This window comes from Etheostoma cragini, chromosome 2 (genome assembly GCF_013103735.1).
Source record: "Etheostoma cragini isolate CJK2018 chromosome 2, CSU_Ecrag_1.0, whole genome shotgun sequence".
In the NCBI taxonomy this organism is placed as follows: domain Eukaryota; kingdom Metazoa; phylum Chordata; class Actinopteri; order Perciformes; family Percidae; genus Etheostoma; species Etheostoma cragini.
Window position 1 is genome coordinate 27,585,287 of NC_048408.1, and position 19,657 is coordinate 27,604,943.

Here is a 19,657-nt window from a genome sequence, read left to right on the forward strand (position 1 = left end):
CAGACCAAGCCAAGCTCAATAGACTTGAGACTGAGCGCTGGTCTGAGGCGTCTGCTCTGTATTTTCTCTGCACAAGAAGCGTGACCAACAGGCGTAGTTCAAATGACAGTACGCAATTGGATAGCAGGAGAATTAAACGTGCAGGTTTCCAGACCGGGCTGCAGGGTGAAATCAAATTGCCGGCAGAGGGGGCGGGGTTTACCGTCTGTCACCTGTACTCTAATATCTTTGTAGCTATATATCCTGTTATACTCTATCTATATAATATATATCCATATTAACTCTATCCACCGGTTCTATTCATCACACAGCTATTGGGCCTGACTGACAGCACAATTTGACAGAAAAATTAATTAGGTTTCCAGAGAGTTTAAAATTAAGTTAAAGCTGAAGAAATTGATCAAAAGGAGCTAGTTGAGGTGGCTTCCTAGGGAGGTGCTCCAGGCACGTTCAGCTGGGAGGAGGCCTCGGGGAGGAACCAGGACTAGGTGGAGAGATTACTTCTCCAACCTGGCCTGGGAACGCCTCGGGATCCCCCAGTTGGAGCTGGTTGATGTGGCTCGGGAAAGGGAAGTTTGGAGTCCATACTGAGGCTGCGGCCCCCCTGACCCGATATTTGATAAGTGGATGAAGATGGATGGATGGATAAAGAAATTGACAACATTTACTAAAATAACTTGTGTAAATATATATATAAATAAAAGATACATACAGATTTTGCTATTAAGGTAATATTTTGATTGCCAAAACTAAAGGTTAACTATTTGGGGACCAGACCTTTTAACCATGATTCTTAAGTGTCATAAAGATGTGGTTTTAAGTTAAAGGCCAAAATTGGGCTTACTATAGATTAAAGTTAGGGTAAAAGCTGCTCAAAATTCAGTTTCTGCCCAGTCTGAGCAGCAACATTTGAAGGAAAGCAACATCAATGAAGACAAGAGTAGCAGAGCTACCCTGGGGAACAGGTCATGAACCTTTCTACTGAGAAAGACAGATAGATAGACAGGAGGCAACAAAAAAATAGACAGCAGATAGAGGGAAGCGCCAAGTGCGAAGTAACATGACACCCAAGCCGGTGATTCAGAAATCCAACAGACCATCTAGGAAATCCGTCACCAGTCAGTCAGTCAGAACAAAAGAGAGCCTCCCAGTTTGCCAGCCAGACAATCAATCCAGTGCGTCAGCAGGCCCAACAGCCAGCCAATCAAATACGTAGCTAGTCAGACAGACAGCGGGTCAATCTGTTGATTGGCTAACAAGCCAGTCAGTTGGCTAGTCAGTCATTGAGAATTGAGAAGTAGGCCTGATAGTGCTATCTTTGCGTCCCAGGCTGCCAACCAGCCTGCCTGCCTGCTCTACCTTCAAAGCTGCAGCACTGTTCTTTCAAATCCATTTTCCACGCTCCTGTCTCTTCTCTCTCTTCCTTCCAAGCTTTCATGAAGCGGCTACACGGTTCCTTCAAATCCTGTGCACATATTCCCTCTCTTTACATGTCTCGTTCGGATTCTCTCAGGTTCATTTATTTCATGTCTTTCTCTTAGTCTCCTGTTAGTCTCCATTCTTGCATGACTTAATTTTTTCCGTCACTAAATATGTGTCCCTGGCTTTCTTACTTTTGCATTGTCACCTATCTCTTTGGTTTCTGTTGCAATTACATGAATGGGTGGTCAACGGTCATTGCTTTTAAAAGATCCATGGAAAAACAGTTGCTCTTTTTATGAAGAAGAACACATAATTGACACTAATTACAATTAATGACAATAAGTAAATTGTTGCAGCATGAATACAAAAATATTACAGGTTCATTTTTTAAGAAACCCCTCCTCTAACAATACTCCAAAATAAAGGGTATGCATTTTTCCACCATTGTGGTAATTAAATTGAGCAGTTGTATGTTTACAACTGACATAATAGCAACTTTGATCAATGTAATTCCTGCTTTTCTGCTTTTCCTCTCTCTCCAACCCACACGCTTCTCCATCCCAGCTCAACATTTCCCATCTTTCTTTCTCTAGTTCTTTCCTGTACAGTGACCTCTCTCCACTTTTGTGTATGTTACATATGTTGGCTGTCTGCCAGAAAAACTCCCACAGGGAGAGCAGACCAGAAAGGAAGTTTCAACCGCTGAGTGCTTTCAGCCATTTGCTGTGTTTCTGTGAAAGCCTGGTGGATTTTACCAAGACAAATTAGACAAGTAGGAGCATCATGGGAAACCACAGCTTTTGAGTCAGTGAAGTTTTAGGTCAGGCTGCATCAACAACTGAACAATTCCCCTGAAACCATTGCCCAGTCCCGTGGGAGGTCTACCCATCTCGCTGTGGAATATTTTCATTGGAAATACTGAAAAAAGCTGTGATGAACTGATGCTTTAAGTCCTTGGATGGACTATTAAACATCACCAATTTTGGCACCGATGTCCAATTTAAGTAATTGACTTACACGCTTGAACTTAACCTGCTTCATTTACTCCAGTCAGTGATTTCCTAAATTTCCAAGAACAACTTTCAGCAGCCTCCAGAAGCAAGCACGAATGTTTAGCACAGCACGTTATGTGCATAGAGGTCACATACAAAAGAGCCGAAAGAGCAAGGGGTTTTATGAGGCTGCCATCACACTGTTTGAGTAAAAAATTTGTCAGATCTGAGCTCTTGAGGCAAAGCCCTAACTAGTGCTGGGCTGCAGTTCTGCTTTTTCACTTATAATCAAAAATGCGGATGTTGTTTGGGCTTGTTAGATTACCACCGTCCCAGTGGGAGTCTATTACAGTCTGATGTTCCTGCTGTTTCTCTGGATGAGGCTCAGCCACGCTTAGTTGTGTTCTCATAAACTCAACCCAGGGGCATGCCCAAAGCTATTTTCCTCAATAACTTGGGAAAGACTGTATGAGTCATAAAAGAACATACTGCAGGCAGGGCCTTCTTCATCCTACTATACAATGTGTGCACGCTCTTTTACATCTATCTTTGTGAGGACCAATTGAGTTTTACACTGTAATGGTGACAGAAGTTTTTGTAAAGGCATACCTTGGTGGGTATTTACTGCTTCTAAGGGCTGGTTATGGGTTACTACTTGATTTACACAACATTTCTTGATAATTGGCCTGAACCCAATAGGAATGCTGCATCAAAAGCAGAAACAACTTTCAGATGCGACAAATGCTTGTTTTGTTATGTTTGAGTGTGTGTGACTGTCACTGCCCAATGTGAGGAGAGTGCAGATTTGAGTCGCGCATGCGTCACTTTGCAACAAGTAGCATGTAAGATGCTAACGAGAGACTTCTGTAATGTCAATGCAGCTAAAACGCTTTTGAAATGACTGCTAGTATTGCTAGAAGCTAGCAATCAAAAACAACAAAGGCTGTCAGTTAAGTGGCGTTTTGAGCTAACGTTAGCAATCAAACAATCATAGATAGCTACAATGTTTCTGAAATTATTCCCATCTCCTGTTATTGTTTGTAATAAGAAAAGTTTATTACTTTTTAGTTTATTATTGGATAAACTATTGGAAAAATTATTGGATTTCACAAATTTCAGTATGACAGTTATGTTGTAAACCCTTTAAATCTAAGCATGCGCAACTGACATCTGCACTCGACCAGAGCCGGTCGGACTCGACTCTCATCGGTTATGACGCTTTATCCCGCAAACCGTTTACATCTGAGCATGCGTGACTCAAATCTGCACTCTCCTCACATTGGGCAGTGACAATGACAGTGGAAGGTGACAAATGCAGCAACTGGAATGACTGACGACAATGCCTGTTGGAATTTTTTCCCTTCTCTTGCCAAGTTGGACAACTTCTACGTTGTGTTCCGTGACGTTGACCCATTGGAGCACAGAGCACCCTTAGTGCACAAACATGACATGACAAATCCAAATAGGGGCGATGTTGGACCACTCTGGTAGAACAGTGAGGTTATCCCCTCTCTCCTCTGCTCCGATGTACTGTATGTCATCAAAGTTGTGAAGAAAGCAAGCTCTGATTGGTTCACAGACACAATGATTATCTCCAAAGATGAAAAATGGAATGTAGTCTGATACTGGCATACATTGTGAGGTATCTGTCTCAAACTTAGCTTGCAGCATTGCAAAATGACAGAATCAACAGCAATTTGTGAGGCCTGTGTTCTGATTTCTTGTTAGAGCAAAGCTCACAAGTATAGACAGAAGGTTGCCTGTGTGTGAGATACGTTGGTGCAGCAGTGAATGCATTCAATCCAAATGCCCACAGTTACCACCAACACTTCTTTATGTGCTTGCGTGTCTTTGTGCATGTGCATGTACACGTCTTCTATACCTCTGTGCCTTAATTACTTTTAAAATTCATGCAGAAGCTCTCCCCTGCAGCTCCACTCAGCAGGCGTGTTGAAGTAACAGCCCTCTATGGGATCAGCACTTCCTTGCCAGGAGGGAGGCAGCAAGAGGCAGAAAAAGAATGAGGAAAAGAGAGTGAGAGAAATATGCAAGGAGAGAGAGAGAAAGAGAGAGAGACGCAGCAAGAGGATAGCAAATGACGAGCAGGGTGGAATAGAAGAGGGATTGTAGTGTGAAATTATTCATCAGTTTTAATTCCGCCTCTCAGTCATTCCAACAGGTTAACCCAACTGGGGTTTGAATCTCTTTTGCAAGGTTGACCTTTTCATGGAAATGAGAGATGAGGATAAGGGGGAAGTGGATGACAGAGGGATTTTTAACCTTTATTTAATCAGGCAAGTTGAAGGAAACACACGTTTCCCCCAGACCCAAATCCGCTTCAGTCCAGGGAGGAGAGGATAAGGAGAATTCTTAGGAAGCACAACAACACTCTGTTAAGATCAATAACTAATCCATTACAAACTGCTACTTCAGTGTTTTTTCACAGTGATACCAGAAGGCGGAAACGGTTGGACATATGCACACATTCACACATGGAAGCCGTCCAGTGTAAGTGCCATCCTCTTCTTTTTTGGCAACTGGAGCAGCTCAGGGCCCAATGCCTAGCACAGAAATAGCTTATTTATGAGTATAATGAAATGCGGCCCAGTTTGATGTTGACATACACCATGCTGGAAACTGACATATTTACTTGATGGCTGCCAATTTAAAGGGTTGGTCCATCCAAATGACAGAAAAAACACTGGTTGCCACTTATCCCCAGAGATATTTAACCTTCAGTCACACAACAGATACACTCACATTTTTATTTTATTGGGCTTTTCCACCTTTATTGCACAGGACAGCTAGATGAGAAAGGGCAGAGAGAGGGAGAAGACGTGCAGGTTATTGTCACAAGTCAGTATCGAACCATAGAACTCTGCATTAGGCATAAACCTCGAAGTATATGTGCGTCAGCTCTACCAACTGAGGCCACCCGGCCACATACGCTCTCATTTTAATCTACACAGCAGTCATGGGCTCCGTGCGGGCTAATGTTACACGGGCATGAATGCAACCTGAAGCTTTTATTTACACTTCAATTCTAGTCAAACACTTCTGGAGACTATTAGTATTTGCGTGCATTTTTTCTAAGCTGCTGCTTGCCCTGGATGGCGATATTACTGGTGTCTTTGCACACACATGACCCATCACACAGAGCTTTACTTGCTGTTAACTGAGCTGTATGCATTGCTTTTGTGTGATTGGTAAATTTGTATATTAACTGTATCATGTATTTTTAAATACAAAAGATAGAAAAAGGGGGCAGGACCAGAACTTATCTATCGACTTTGTGATCATTGCCTTTCTGGAACGGGCTAACAAGGTAGTGATGGACTTTTTCACACCATCGTCATGGCTGAGCTGGCAAACAAGAAGCAGAAAGCTAGGAAAGCATTGTCAGAAGAAGAGAGAGAGGAACAACACACTGACCGGGCAAGGAGTCAGACACAATATGAGCAGCCAAATATCTATTGCGAAGCTGTAGGGGGAGCTCTATAGAGAAACCTGCAAGCAAAAAGCAAAAGAAAACAGTGAAGAAAAGGCCAAAACTGCATGAAGCCCTATGACTCGTATCCAGTGGCAGCAATAGGGACGCTGGGTCACATTATCATATAGAACTAGAGAGAGGAAGACATGGTGGATGAATCAATGTTGGACTTTGACACGGTAGACCAGTGTTTGCTTCGTGTTTCTTACCAGTCAACATTAGCTTATTTTACAATCTTTCCCTGATCATAACTAACTTATTTTTCTTGTAAACATAACTTAACCTTTACCATACATCACAACAGGAAACATTGTGTTTCTCAATAGCAGTTATGGTATAGGTCCACATGGTTTTTATTTCCCTGATCTAAATATTCACATTTTAAGACGTGGGGAGAGCAACAATTGTAGACCTGTAGCTTCAAATGCGGGAATAGTTAAAACTGTACCCAATAACCAATGCGTTGATCAAAGATTGTATAGTTAATGTGTGACAAAATAATCCACTTAACCGCCTACTCCGTCACCCACCACCCACAAGCAATGACGGTGATGATGATCAGACATAGGAACAAGTCATATCTTGGTGTTGTACAAGTTTATTTTTAGCAATAAAAAAAATGTCGAGGTTCAGACCTGTGTGTCCTCAGGATACAGCCATGGTCAGTAAAAGCCACTATTTTACCACTACAGTATTGGTAATTCAAAATATTGCTTACTTTTTGGTGGTATAACAATGCAGTAAGATGTATTTTTTCTAAAGCATCATAGAAAGAAAATACAAGACAAAATATCTTTAAAACTGTTTTGCGCCATTGTCATCTGACTGCCTGCTGCGTAAGAACAGTGTTCTGACAATTGTTCAAAAGCTTCAACCTGTCAGCAAAACCATGTCCTTGACAGCAAACGAGGAGCTTGCACTGTAGAACTGAGTGTTCCCTACAAACTGTTACAAATCAAGTCATGCGGGCACAGAGCAATCGAAGTGACGGCTTTGGTCTGTCGCGCAAGCGTAGATAACAATCAAAACCATCGGGAAAAAGTGGGCACATACAATCACATCAGCAGGGACTGGCACAGCTGCATATGCACTTCGACTTTATCACACACACAGAAGCTCAGTGCACAGAAAGTGGAGACACAGGCACGTGTGGGTATATACTGGGAGACATTGATACACACACAGGGACACGATGGGGTGCAGGTTGGGAGTCATCAGTCACAGTAATCGCCTTTAAACAGACTGAGGGGTTTTGTCTTGTTCTGCTAAACGCGTGGCAGCGACAAATGCAAACACCATTCTTCACAAGTCTGCAAATGTTTCAGATGAATTATGAGGAGAGGAAGATGCTTTATAGAAAAAAAGTGGAGGTCCTCCGAAGCAAACAACAATATAGATCGTTTACCACGACCCGCAGGAGCGTTTTATAAATCACATATATACATAGTAAAAAGCTAGTAAGACGTAGCTGTTGCTAGTAAGGGTGGGAATTAACAGAGGCCCCACAATACAATATTATTACAATTATTAATACGATTCTTATGTCACATTACGATATTATTGCACACTTTTGCGATATATTGCAATTAATAATTGTTTTTCCAACTTACACTCTTGCCCCAAAGAAAAGCTTTTTTCTCTGTTTCATCTGTTTTATCTAAAAAACATTTCTGTTTTTGTTCATCTGATGTTTTGTTTTTGCTTTTAATCAACAGGACAGCTGTAGACTGGGGGGGGGGGCTGATATGCAGCAAAGGTCTGCAGGTTTGAACCACGCCCGGGCCACTGCGAAAAGGACTGGGCCTTGGTACATGGGGCGCACGCTCAACCAGGTGAGCTACCACGGCGCCCTCACTGCAAAATATGGTTTCCAAAAAATAAATGTTAAATTCCCGTGTACTATAGTATATACATCACAATAAAAGATTGATAACTAAGAAATACTGTGATACTATGCTGTATTGACCCCCCCCAGTTAGTTCCTATCTTGTGTCTAATGCAATTTCAAAATGTCTCATTTAAGGATCTGGTGACAGTTTACCCGCTTTTATCTCTCCCTATCTGGAATGTTCTAGCTCTCTCTATGAAGGATTCATTCAGTTCATATTCAGCTGCCTCTCCCCGGCAGCTCTACCACAAGACTCCTCACTGGTGCCAAAAGAAGAGGGTTTACAGTGTCTCCCATGTCCTGGTCTCTGTTACTTGGCACTCGCTACAGACACCCAGACATCTCCTCACTAAGGCGACCTAAGTATGACGGGACTGCCTACGGGAAATAACCAAGGGTTTATCAAAATAGGCATTCTACGAAACCCCCGAAGGGACTTTTTTTTTTTTTTTTTTACTGTTGTGCACAAGAAACCAATCAGTATCAGTCAAAATGGCTGCCGAGGAGGAGGTACAAACTCAAAGATGATAAGGCAACTGTTAACAGATTTCATGCTGTGGATGCAAAATATTAACTTTAGCCTAATAACGTTATCAGTACTTTGTACTTACTTTTTGTAAATTGTAATTCCCCCACTGGGGATCAATAAACAATATACATTTTTATTAAAAAAATGATACCTTGAAGACAGGAAAGGGGAGACTGTCTCCACTTTCCTGTCTTCAAGCTGTAATTGCCATGGCCTTTTATTTGTATGTAGTATGTAGTATATGTACTGTGCATTTAACTTGACAGCTTAAAATATATGTTAAATATAGTATTTGTTTTAGTTCTTTGCTCATCATGAGTTGACACAATTACACAAATGAACGATGAACACTATCATTAACAAGAGAAAGACATCAAATTGAGAGACAGCTGTGCCAAGGGAGTGAGTTCTGGAAATAACATGCACGCTGTTGCAGAGCAGCATAGCGACACACACTTTCCTGACATCACGCCTCATCACTGCTGTTGTAGCAGTGAAGTGAAATTTTGCTATAAAAATTTAATTAAATCTTTGAAAAGTAATACATTTAATAGGTGATAGTAAAAACATATATGAGAGCGTTATTGGTACTTTTGTTTTATAAGATTGTAGAGCTTTAAGCATGATTTATGGTCCAAGCGGAGCCTCGCAGGAAAAGTTAACCCTCTTTGACTTCATGTGGTTTATGGAGGAGAACCAGGAGATGACTTCAGGGAAATGCAACGTTACCAAGCCACGGCCGAGTCACGTGCGTCGTATTTAAGAACATCGGCAACTTAGATTTAGTTGTTCAGTCAGATTCCCTTCTGCAACAGGGCAAATAGAATTATGGATGCTGGACTTTCTCTTCACAGTGCAGAGCAATCCAACAGCATTTGTGTTGAAATCAAAATGTTTGCGCTGCAGGAACCACTGTTCTATGTGCGTCAGGTGTTTGACATTGACCTGCATTGAAATGCTTAACAACTCTCAGAACTTTTCTCTTCCTGTTCAGAGTTGGACCGTTTTCCAAGTGTGCAGTGAGAGTTAACAGCATACTTTCTCTTTCACAAAATCTAATTCAAAAACTTGTTTCCTGCGTCCTTCTCTTTGTGACGTGAAAAGAAGTGAGGCCGTGGTTTTCCAGCTGACGCACAGCTTGTCTTTTATTGGGTTTTTCCTTGGAACTTGAACTGGAGGAAATTACTTTGAACTCACAAAGAATGGTACCAGCAAGATCTAAAAGGAGGTAGATTATTAGACTTTACGTCAGTAAATAGTGATTGAGATTTCTTTAAGATTGGCAAATGATGTGATTCTCACTTGGACAAACTGACGAAAAATAAACACTGAAAAATATTAATCATGCACCCGGTTCCCATACGGTCATATCCATAAGAATAAAACATAAGTATATAGTTATGCCTCCTGTATTTTAAGGAAAAATATTATTGTATTCATGATACGTTATTCTTTCATAAAGAAAAGGCAAGATCAATTTCCAGAAGATGATTTGTTTTAGTCCTCTTTTTGGTCAAATTTAGCATTGGTTTCTAAACTTATGAGCACCATTGTATGTATGTAAAAAAATAAAAAAAGTAAGTAGTAAAACGCCATGGGAGGAAATTCTAAGGCTTTTGGTTCATTTTAGGGCACCTGCAGGTTTTTGCTCCTCTTCATTCCTCTGTATTTTTCCATAAACAGCCCACTTTTCTTCATCTTGGCCTCAAGATTTACTTCTTGCTTTTCTCTTTTTTCTACTCATCTGACGCATCCTTCATCTTGGCCTGAAGTCTTTTTCACTTCTCCTTTTTACGTTTTTCCCATTCCTCTACAACATTCATAATTACCCCCCTATCAGCATCTTAGTCTCAAAGTTCATGACTTCTTGTTCTCCCCCTCTATTCCTTGATTCCCTTAAAGCTTAAAAAGACTCTTTATCTTGGCCTCAATTTAGATGACTTTACCTCTTCTCCATTGATCCTCTTGCAACCTCCCTCTCTTCTCACATATTGACCCTGTGATTCACAACACCTTCTCCTCTCTTTCTTTTTCCTTCCATCTCTCCACAGCTTCCTCTTCCCTCCTATGTACAGCTTCAAGATTCGTGACACCTCGGATTTGATGTTCCTCCTCCTCTTTCTAAATTTCTTTCTTGTCTCCACGGCTCCTCATGAAAATGTTCTTCCCTTTGCTTTGGCCTTGAGAAATCTTCTTTATTCTTCCGTTATCTCTCCCAGCCCATTTCCCCATCCTTAGCTGAGCTGATATGCTGTCAACCACCAGCTATCCTTCATTTTGGGGGCTGGCTGGTTTTGCAATTTTGTCCACCTCATGTGAAGTTCCATCTCCAAAAACTCGTTCACCCTTTCCGCACGGTCTGCCTCGACATATGATACACTCAGCGTTCTCTGTCTCTCACACACGGTTGCTTTCCCTATCTCCTGCAGACTTAGGCAATTAGGTACACTTTGCTTGTGCTCTTTTCCCTCTTCTGTTCCTCTACTTCTCGCTCCCTCCTGGATTTAATTGATAATCTGGTTGTGTATGAAAAAGCCTCAGATGCCAAAGTTATCTGGAGAAAGATTCCAGTTGCTCCAGACTGTGTAGAGAGTGTAGGAGCATATCCATTCATCCGTATAGCTTACCATAACTTTTTGCTGATCCTCCCCCTAACATTTAGAACAGATCTGGCTACAAAAAGGGTTTCCTACTTACTGTTGCAGATGGAGATTAGAAAAAAAAGAAGGGGCAAGACGGAAGAATTCCTGAATGTCATGTATGCCACTTGTGTTTGCATCTGTTGAATGTAGCAAATATCTGATGGAAATTGAGAGGATTTTGCTTTTATGTTTGGAAGCCTGGTTTATGTGGATTACTGGTTCTGCCTCATTAAGCTGGAATTTCAGACGATGCGCAAACCAATTCCCAATTCTATCCACTGGCAGAGGGAGCACATGAGGCTTAAAGACAGAATGCTGGATGGAATCTTAATCAGGCTCTGGCAACCCAGATGTTTGCTGTACAGTTGTGTTTTGTGCTGGCTGGATACAGCTCTGCCACTCATGAGGAAAGCTGACCATCCGGAAATGAATAAACAGCTGTTCCTGCAGTCACATGAGGTTGACCAGACTGGACTTTTACCACTATTTAGTATGCTACTCAGGCCTGGCATACTGCACATGCTACGTATGCATCTGCAACCACCTGGAAGCACCACCTCTTTACAAGGGTTTCCTGGTGACGTAGGGCCCTATTTTAACACCGACCCGTCCACCACCCCAACCGTCCTCCCTACGCTGTATTCCGGGCTTTCATACTACTTGCTGCCGTTGCTCTAATACAACGTCATCTTCAAGCGCCGTGTAGCTGCTGCTCGGCCCGCTGCGTTCTACACACACGTTGAAGGGTGCTTTTTGCGTCGGATGTGATGCTTAGAGTCACTGCCCGAAGCATCCAGATGTCCAGGTTTGCCTCCCACCGATACAGTAAACATTACGATTTGCTTTGCCTTCCACATGTATGATTGACATGATGATATATGAATATGTATGTACAGTTGTAAAAGGTATGTGTACAGGCTTTAGGCCATCCCCCACATTATTGTAGGCCAGTTTTATTTCGCAACCAACTTAATTTTATAAAATATGTGTAGTAGGGGGTCCCTGCTCGTCTCTCTTTTAGGTTAGTCGTCCTTGGCCTAAAAAACGGTGAAGACCCCAGCTATAAACAATGGTTCGATAAGGTTTGTGACTCCCTGTCTGCACTACTCATGACTGTTTGTGGAGATTCATGCTCTTGTTGACCAGGATGATGACGAGAGAGCATTTCTCATTGATGAATGTCCCTTCTGCTGTTCAGTGGTGAGGTGGCAGGAGGTAAAAAAGGGTCTCCTACTTTTACTGGCCTAGTTAAGCCCTGCTGGGAAGAAACAGTTGCATCATAGTTGCAGTAGGCCGTGAAACCAAAGCTCTTTGACGGGGAGGAAAAAGTCATAGACTCTAGCACTGTGTATTCTTTTCACAAACTGACACCCTGGCTCTCCTATTGGTCCACTGGTGTCACTGGTGAGAAGCCCAGAGGAGACCTTTACAGGGCCACACACCTTCTGACAGACTCATGGACAAATCCTCTCATTACATTTTTCATTGCACCGCCAAAAGATTAAGATTTGTTAAGGATTAATTCATTGTCCATTATGGACAAGCTAGATCCAAGACGGACAGTGGGTTAGGGGTCGACAGATATTGTCATGAGCCAGGGGAAGCTGCTGGCTGATTGGCTTAGAGTGGAAGATGCTGGCTGATTGGCTTAGAGTGGAAGATGCTGGCTGATTGGCTTAGAGTGGAAGATGCATATTATACACTGACTGATAACCTGGAGACCCTCGGAGATGGGTGGGAAATTGTTTGCTCTGAGCTTCTGATTGACTGTTTCGTTGGTTATCTGTGTGGGAAGGTATGTGAAAGGATTATGGAAAGTGGATGTATGAATAGTAAAAGTACTTGCACTCTATATGTGTGTAAATATCTTTCCAGTCAGGACAAAATCCATTTAGCTTATACTTACCCACTATCTCTGGTTTTATCACGCACAAACACATGCATGAAGCTGTCTCTAAAAGTAAAAGGACAGAAGGCTAGTGGAGAGACAGGGTCTGTCTGTTTGTCTGTGTGTGTGTGTGTGTGTGTGTGTTTGTGTGGAGACATAGGCACTCAGCGACAGACAGAGATGACAGCAAACAAGTGGAGCTGAGAAGCTGTGAAGTGGTCCAGAAGATTGTTTACCCTGACACTTCTCTTCTTTATCTTTTGGGGGTCTTGTTTCTTTCCTTATATCCTTTTCTCCTTCCTATATTTTTCCTTGACTTCTGACTCTAACAGCTTAACCGGATTCCTTCCTTCTGGCATCCATTTTCTTTCCCATGCACTAATCCTTTTTTTTGTCGTCTTGTACTTCTGACTTTTCCTTTGTCTGCCCCCACCCCCCACCCCTCCTTCTTCCAAGGTTTGTTTTCCGCTGAACCAGTTCACTTAAATAAGAAACCGATAAATTAATCAGTAAGTGAATATGTACTGCAAATAAATATTTTCTGTCAGTGCAATGCTTTTTGTTTATGCAAGATATACTGTCAATACTGTCTGAGTTTGAGCATTTGTACTACTGAACATGTGTTTTTTCTGCTTGCAAGTATGCATGTGCTGGAAAATCTCTACAAAGCCCTGGATGTAATTATAGAAGAGAATTACACCGCATTTATTGTTATTTAATTTACCCCTGTCTAAACCTATTGCATGTGTTAAAGACTTTTAAGTCAAGGCGACTCAATTTGGGCTTTTAAAGCGCTGAGATTATGCTAATTTTTAGGTTCGTAATTGTATTTTGAGGTTATACCAGAACAGGTTTACATGGTTTAATTCTCAGAAAACACCATATTTTTGTTGTACTGCACATTGCTGCAGATCCTCTTATTACCCTGCATGTTTGAGTCTCTGTTTTAGCTCCAGAATGAGACATCTCACTTCTATACTATCTTTGTTGGGAGTTGCACATGCACAGTAGCTACGTAAGATCACATCAGCTAGATAAATCTTTCTCCAACTTTGGTCAGTACAAGGCAGGATTAGCTGGGAGACTTCTTCTAAACAAGGGGCTCTTGAGGAATATCTGCAGAACAGGGACAGGAAGTAGTTCTTTGGAGATACAAAAGCGCCTGGCTTTTAAAAGGAAATTGACACACTGATTTGCTTTTTGCATGTTACGCCCAAAACACACTGAAGACACTTACTACAACCCTTTTGAACCATGCCTCTGGCTCACAGACCCTTTTTCTGATGTCAAACTAGCAAAAGTGGATTTCGACATGCCATGAATGCACCTGGGCCATGTGCTTCACGCAATGCCCTTAGATTGTTTAAAAAGGGCCTTAAAGGTCACCATAAAAATTAATATAATGTAATATACTGTATATATCTAATAATACTTTGTAGCCATACTTTGAGATAAACTAGACAGTTATATAATATGATAGATCAATTAGAAGACAGTCAATATTAAATGACTTGGATGAGGAACATAGACAGAAGAACCTAATCAGGACATCACTACTCATACTGTCTCAAATTGGGCTAAAAACTAAGAAACAAGCGATCTGATTGACAATACTCGTTGATTATGATCTTACTGTAAAGATCAAAATTTGAGCTGAAGTCTTTAAAACTAACTTTTGGCCAAACTAACAAAAACAAGCTTGGGCTAAACCCCCCAGACAAGACACAGTGTGAGGTCCTGCATATCATCGTGAGCTTAGCAGACGGTAGTATTAACATAATGATCACACAGTGTAGTGCAGGATCCGGGTTTACAAACTGGTTTCATGCGTGTTAGTAAGACCAAGTGTTGTGTTTAGAGGCAAAGTAGTTATATGATGAGCAATGAGTATGTTTTCTCTGCATGTGCATGAGTGTGTGTGTGTTTGGAGACTACTGAGTCATCTCTAAGCCATGGGTGAACTACACCATTGGCACTGAGTTGCATTACTTAGCCTGGTCATTATGAATATGTTAAGACAAAGGCTAAGGGGTGTGTGGGATAATGAACAAGCAGTTAACGATTGTGTGCACATTTGTTCTTTTCCCACTATGTAAAATTGTGTGTGTGTGTGTCTTTGTTTTCCTGCCTGAAGATAATGCCGATGCCTCCACTGTAGTCTCTGTTCCCTAGCTTAGCTCATGGACTAATATTTGCACAAATACATGCATCACCTGATATAGCCTGTTGTCGCACTGTTGCACTATGCTTCCTACTGGGGAATTACTAGAATTGTTGGGACGTTATACTTCATAAATTATAGAGTGTGGTCTAGACCTTCTTTATCTGTAAAGTGTCTCAAGATAACTCTTGTTATGATTTGATACTATAAATAAAATTGAATAAAATTGAATTGTTATTTCGACGAACCAGAGAGAAATTAGAAACCTTTCAGGAATTTGCAACTTGAACAAATGTATTTTCATTGTTTAGATATAGAATGATCCAACCAAGCCAAAATTTGACCTTATTGTACCAAGACTAGAAACTCCCCCAGTAATTTTAGCTACAACATGTGCAGCCCGTTTGAGTTTATCACATCTATTGGCTTCAATCCAGGATGTCCAATGACAGGTGTCTCAAACAGACTCCTCAAAAGTAATGCCCAGAATTATTACTTTGGATTTGAATATTTTTTCCCTGTCCATGTTATTCATCTTATTTTTAAGAGCTAACAGGTTTACAGCTACTGGTTTCAGATTAATTTCTGAGGATATTATTAGTTATGAGTTGATATCATGGTCAACTGATTGAGTTGCCTAGTGGTTTTGATCCTGAAGGGGTAATTATTCTATTCTGCAACATGCAATATTGTGGCCCAATGGTTAGCACTGTGGAAGGTTCTGGGTTTGAATCCAGGTTGTTCCAAGCCATTCTGTGTGGAGTTTGTATGTTCTCTCCATGTTTGCGTGGGTTTTCTCCGGGTCCACCGATTTCCCCCACCATCAAAAAACATGAACTAGGTTTTCTAGTCATTGCTGGTGATCAAGGCACTGGCTCAGATATGGAGTCGGTCCCGGGGTGCTGTAAATGGCTGCCCACTGCCCCCTTTAGGGATGGGTTAAATCCAGAGAATGAATTTCACTTCATGTATGTGTACGTGACAATAAAAGTACATTTACCTTTATGTGGTCGCATCCGCAACAGTGTTTTTTGCCGTCTTAATGTTTCTTCATGACATGTGTGATTATGCCTATCTTACTGTATGTTTGAAAATGTTAGTACCATGAAGCCCAGTTTAGACCAAAGATTTGCAAGAAGACAAAACCGTTTTAGAACGTTGCAGAGATAAGTTGCAGCTGAGGGTATTACTGCGACTCAGCTGGTTGAGTTAAGAGGCTGGTTTTTTAACGTAAGAGACGTCACCTGTTTCAACATCCATTAGCGAGGTCATCTGCTAAAATCAGCTAGAAAACATCGATCCGTAATATATTTCATTTCTGTTACAATCTGTGAGCGGAGGCCAACATTCGCCCGCAAGCAAACCGGTGGAGCGAGCTAGAGAGTGACTGAAGAGAGGGTGCGCCTAGGACAACACCGTGAATCAGAGAAATCAAATGTGTTTTCACCAATTCATCACTAGAAATACAACTGTAGCAAGCATCTCACCATCAACAACGCTATCTATATTCATATTTAGACTCAACGAATGATATATTTAGCTACAAATAGCCTGGAAGTCGGAACTTAGGAAGGAAGTACAAAGAGGCGTTGTTATGGAGTTGATACACCGTCTCGTCTCAACGCATTGATGGTGAATGTGGCAGACCGACGCGCTGCATGTAGTTGCGAGTTTGAATCTTTGGTCTGAACTGGGCTTACCTTCACAGCTGTGTGTCTGTGCATGATTATGCCTGTTTTGCATCTGGTGGTGTGTGGTTTTAAATTTCATTTTTTTGCATCATGAGGTGAAGAACGATAGTACGCATTCCCTCGGTATGAGTTTACAGACCATCATGGATTGCCCAGGGTTTCTCTGTATCCACCAGCCATTGAAATGTCAGAGCACTGGGGGAAGTATTTCACCACACATCTGATTACTGAAAATATCACCGCGGACAGTTGAGTGGGCAGCACAGGGCGACACACAGGCCAAGGACTATACTGATGCTTTTTCTTACATTTTACACACATTTCTTGCAACTCAGTCTCTGGTATTGCTAGAGTTCTATCACATGTTGTAGTATCAATCCAGCAATACTGCAACCATGCATCTGTGGAGTTTTTTATTATGGTAATTCACTGGTGATCGTCTTGAGCATTTTGAAGGGTCGTTTGTTTCAAAAGGTGTCATTTAAATTTTGTATCTCTGACTAAACTCAAAAATATGGCAATTTCATTCAACATTAATTACTCATATACATATCAGCAAAAGATATGTCTATTCATATGCACCATTCACAATGTATTATCTAGAAACAGCTCAAATTAATCAGTTATGTTTTCACATGACGTAGAGTACACAAACCTGTTCCTGTGATGTTTTTCTAAAATTATAGGGTATGTCATGTCAGACTAAAGCTGGCTGCATGTTCTTGTGAACTGTATCCAATCTGGTAACTGGACAATGTCCTCCCCACTGTGAGAGTTTTGATTGCTCCTCGTTTTTAAATGTGGCTTTCCCGGTGTGACACTTTAATGGTGAAGCTTATTTTAATTTTATATTACTATTTTCAACAAATCCTATGAAAAGCAAATGGTAGCCAACAATGAATTTATCTATGTTTCGATGCCAATTAACTCTGTCCACAAACTGTTAAAAACTGTTGCCTTAGATACCATATTCCTTCTTTAAGATGAAAAAAAGTGGAGCTTATTCTTCTCACAACAAGTGAACACATCACCGAGCAAGCTCAGCGTCACATACAGTATGTATGCGTTGTTCTCTAGAGTATAGGAGGATACCATTAAACAGCCTTCAAACTGGATCGTTTTACTTTGAAATGGGGACGAGCCAAGAGAATTAAACCCCTCGATGGAACATTAGAGCATCTATCTATCTAAATTCCCACAGATCTAGTCTGACACTTTTGCTACAAAGTGTATGTGTATGTAAGATCTGTGTTTTTAAATGTGTGTTGCTGTTGTATGTGCTTTCCCCAGTATATACTTACAATGTCTAGAGGCGGTTTTTCTTTCCAGTGCTATGGACAAAGAGGAATCTCAGACCTTGTGTTTTGGCAGAGATGAGTACCCGAAAAGTGAATGTATGATCTGAATTTCTCAGTGAATGTGCTTTATGCGAGAGCAAAGCTATCACACCAAGCGCCATCATTGCTACGGCACTGATTCACTGCTTGTGTGCGCTACAAAATGAGACGTTAGCTGCATGACAGATGATATTGTTTACACTCACATCATCACAGAAACACACACACACACACACACACACACAAGTAAGCATGCACACACATGCACAAACGCTGGCATCAGTCACACACACACACATATATATATATATATATATATAAGCATGCACACACATGCGCAAACACAGGCATCTGTCTCACACACACACACACACAGCTTCCATTCCGATGCCCCCGAGCTTTGAAAGTGAATCATGGAGGGAACATTCACAGGTTTAAAATCTAATCCAGTTAACATGAAATCTTCAAAGTCAAAGAGCTACTAAAAGTACTAGCAAATGGCTAGCGTTTAGACATCGCCCGAGGCAACAGGTGGACAATTCTCTAAATTCTTCATACCGACAGTGAATGAGGGTAATTCTTATATATTCATTAAGGATCATTACTGTGTAAAGGGCATTTCACTCGGCTGATTCATAATTTATTTTGTGAGCTAAATACTGCGGCAAAAATGTCTCCTCAGGGGTCTCAATTACACAACCGAAAGCAGGGCTGAAACTGAAAGTTAGTTTTGGGCAAAGTGCTTTACAGAGGCAACGTCTCAAGTAAACACAAAACCACAGAAAGGGTGGGTTGTGGTTGTTGATGGACAAGTGTTGGCTGTAGAGGGGAAAGGACCTGTCTCTTTTAGTTAAAGGACAATCTCTGCAAAGATTACACCTTCCTGCTGCACACTTCACAAGTTTTCAGTAAACTGAATCACTTCGCTGTGTTTCTCTTCCTCTATCAGAGAGCTCAGGTAAGGCTGTTATGAAGCTGTCACACTAGAAAGAGAAAGCCCAATGAGCAGCATATCAATAATCCAAGCGCTCCAAGGATAGAGGACACCGTTGAATATTCATGCCGACGTAATGAATATTCTCAGATTGATAAGCAGACAGCCGCTCAAATGACACTCATTAGCAGGCATCAAAATCACAACTAAGCCACATCAATGAATACAGACGAAGACAGACAGCACCAATGGGGAGCTGAAATATACTGCAGCAACGTTTTTGTTAGTTTTGGTTCTGTCCTGTGGAATTATGATAGAAATGTCAATGTAATATGCAAACTTATTCAGACTCATACTGTACAGTATTGCAGTTGTTCATTGAAGTAGCACGTCATTTGGAAATGGTGCTAATTTTAAACATGCAATCTTTATTTTCATTATGTTTTGTTCTATAAAAGCCTGAAATGTCAAAAATAATCTTAAAAAAACACTTAATTTTCACTTCTACTATAACACACATTTAATTGTTGTGTTACTTTTGTATTTATCCGATTACATTCACTCTACACACCTATAAGTTAACCCTTACAACCAACAGTCACATAATACACATACACTCACCGGCCACTTTATTAGGTACACCTGTCCAACTGCTCGTTAACACTTAATTTCTAAGCAGCCAA

The 19,657-nt window shown here is 41.2% G+C and overlaps 1 protein-coding gene and 1 long non-coding RNA gene across 2 annotated transcripts in view; one reads left to right on the plus strand and one right to left on the minus strand.

Annotated features, from left to right (window-relative positions):
- LOC117952644 overlaps window positions 1-11,743 on the plus strand; it is a 148,599-nt gene extending 136,856 nt beyond the window's left edge. Inside the window, exon 3 of the long non-coding RNA XR_004658461.1 lies at window positions 11,670-11,743. This is a non-coding gene — a long non-coding RNA (uncharacterized LOC117952644). The remainder of the gene's footprint in view (window positions 1-11,669) is intronic.
- LOC117952283 (protein phosphatase 1 regulatory subunit 29-like) overlaps window positions 1-19,657 on the minus strand; it is a 66,119-nt gene that overhangs the window by 14,087 nt on the left and 32,375 nt on the right. The gene's annotated exons all lie outside the window — the stretch shown is intronic.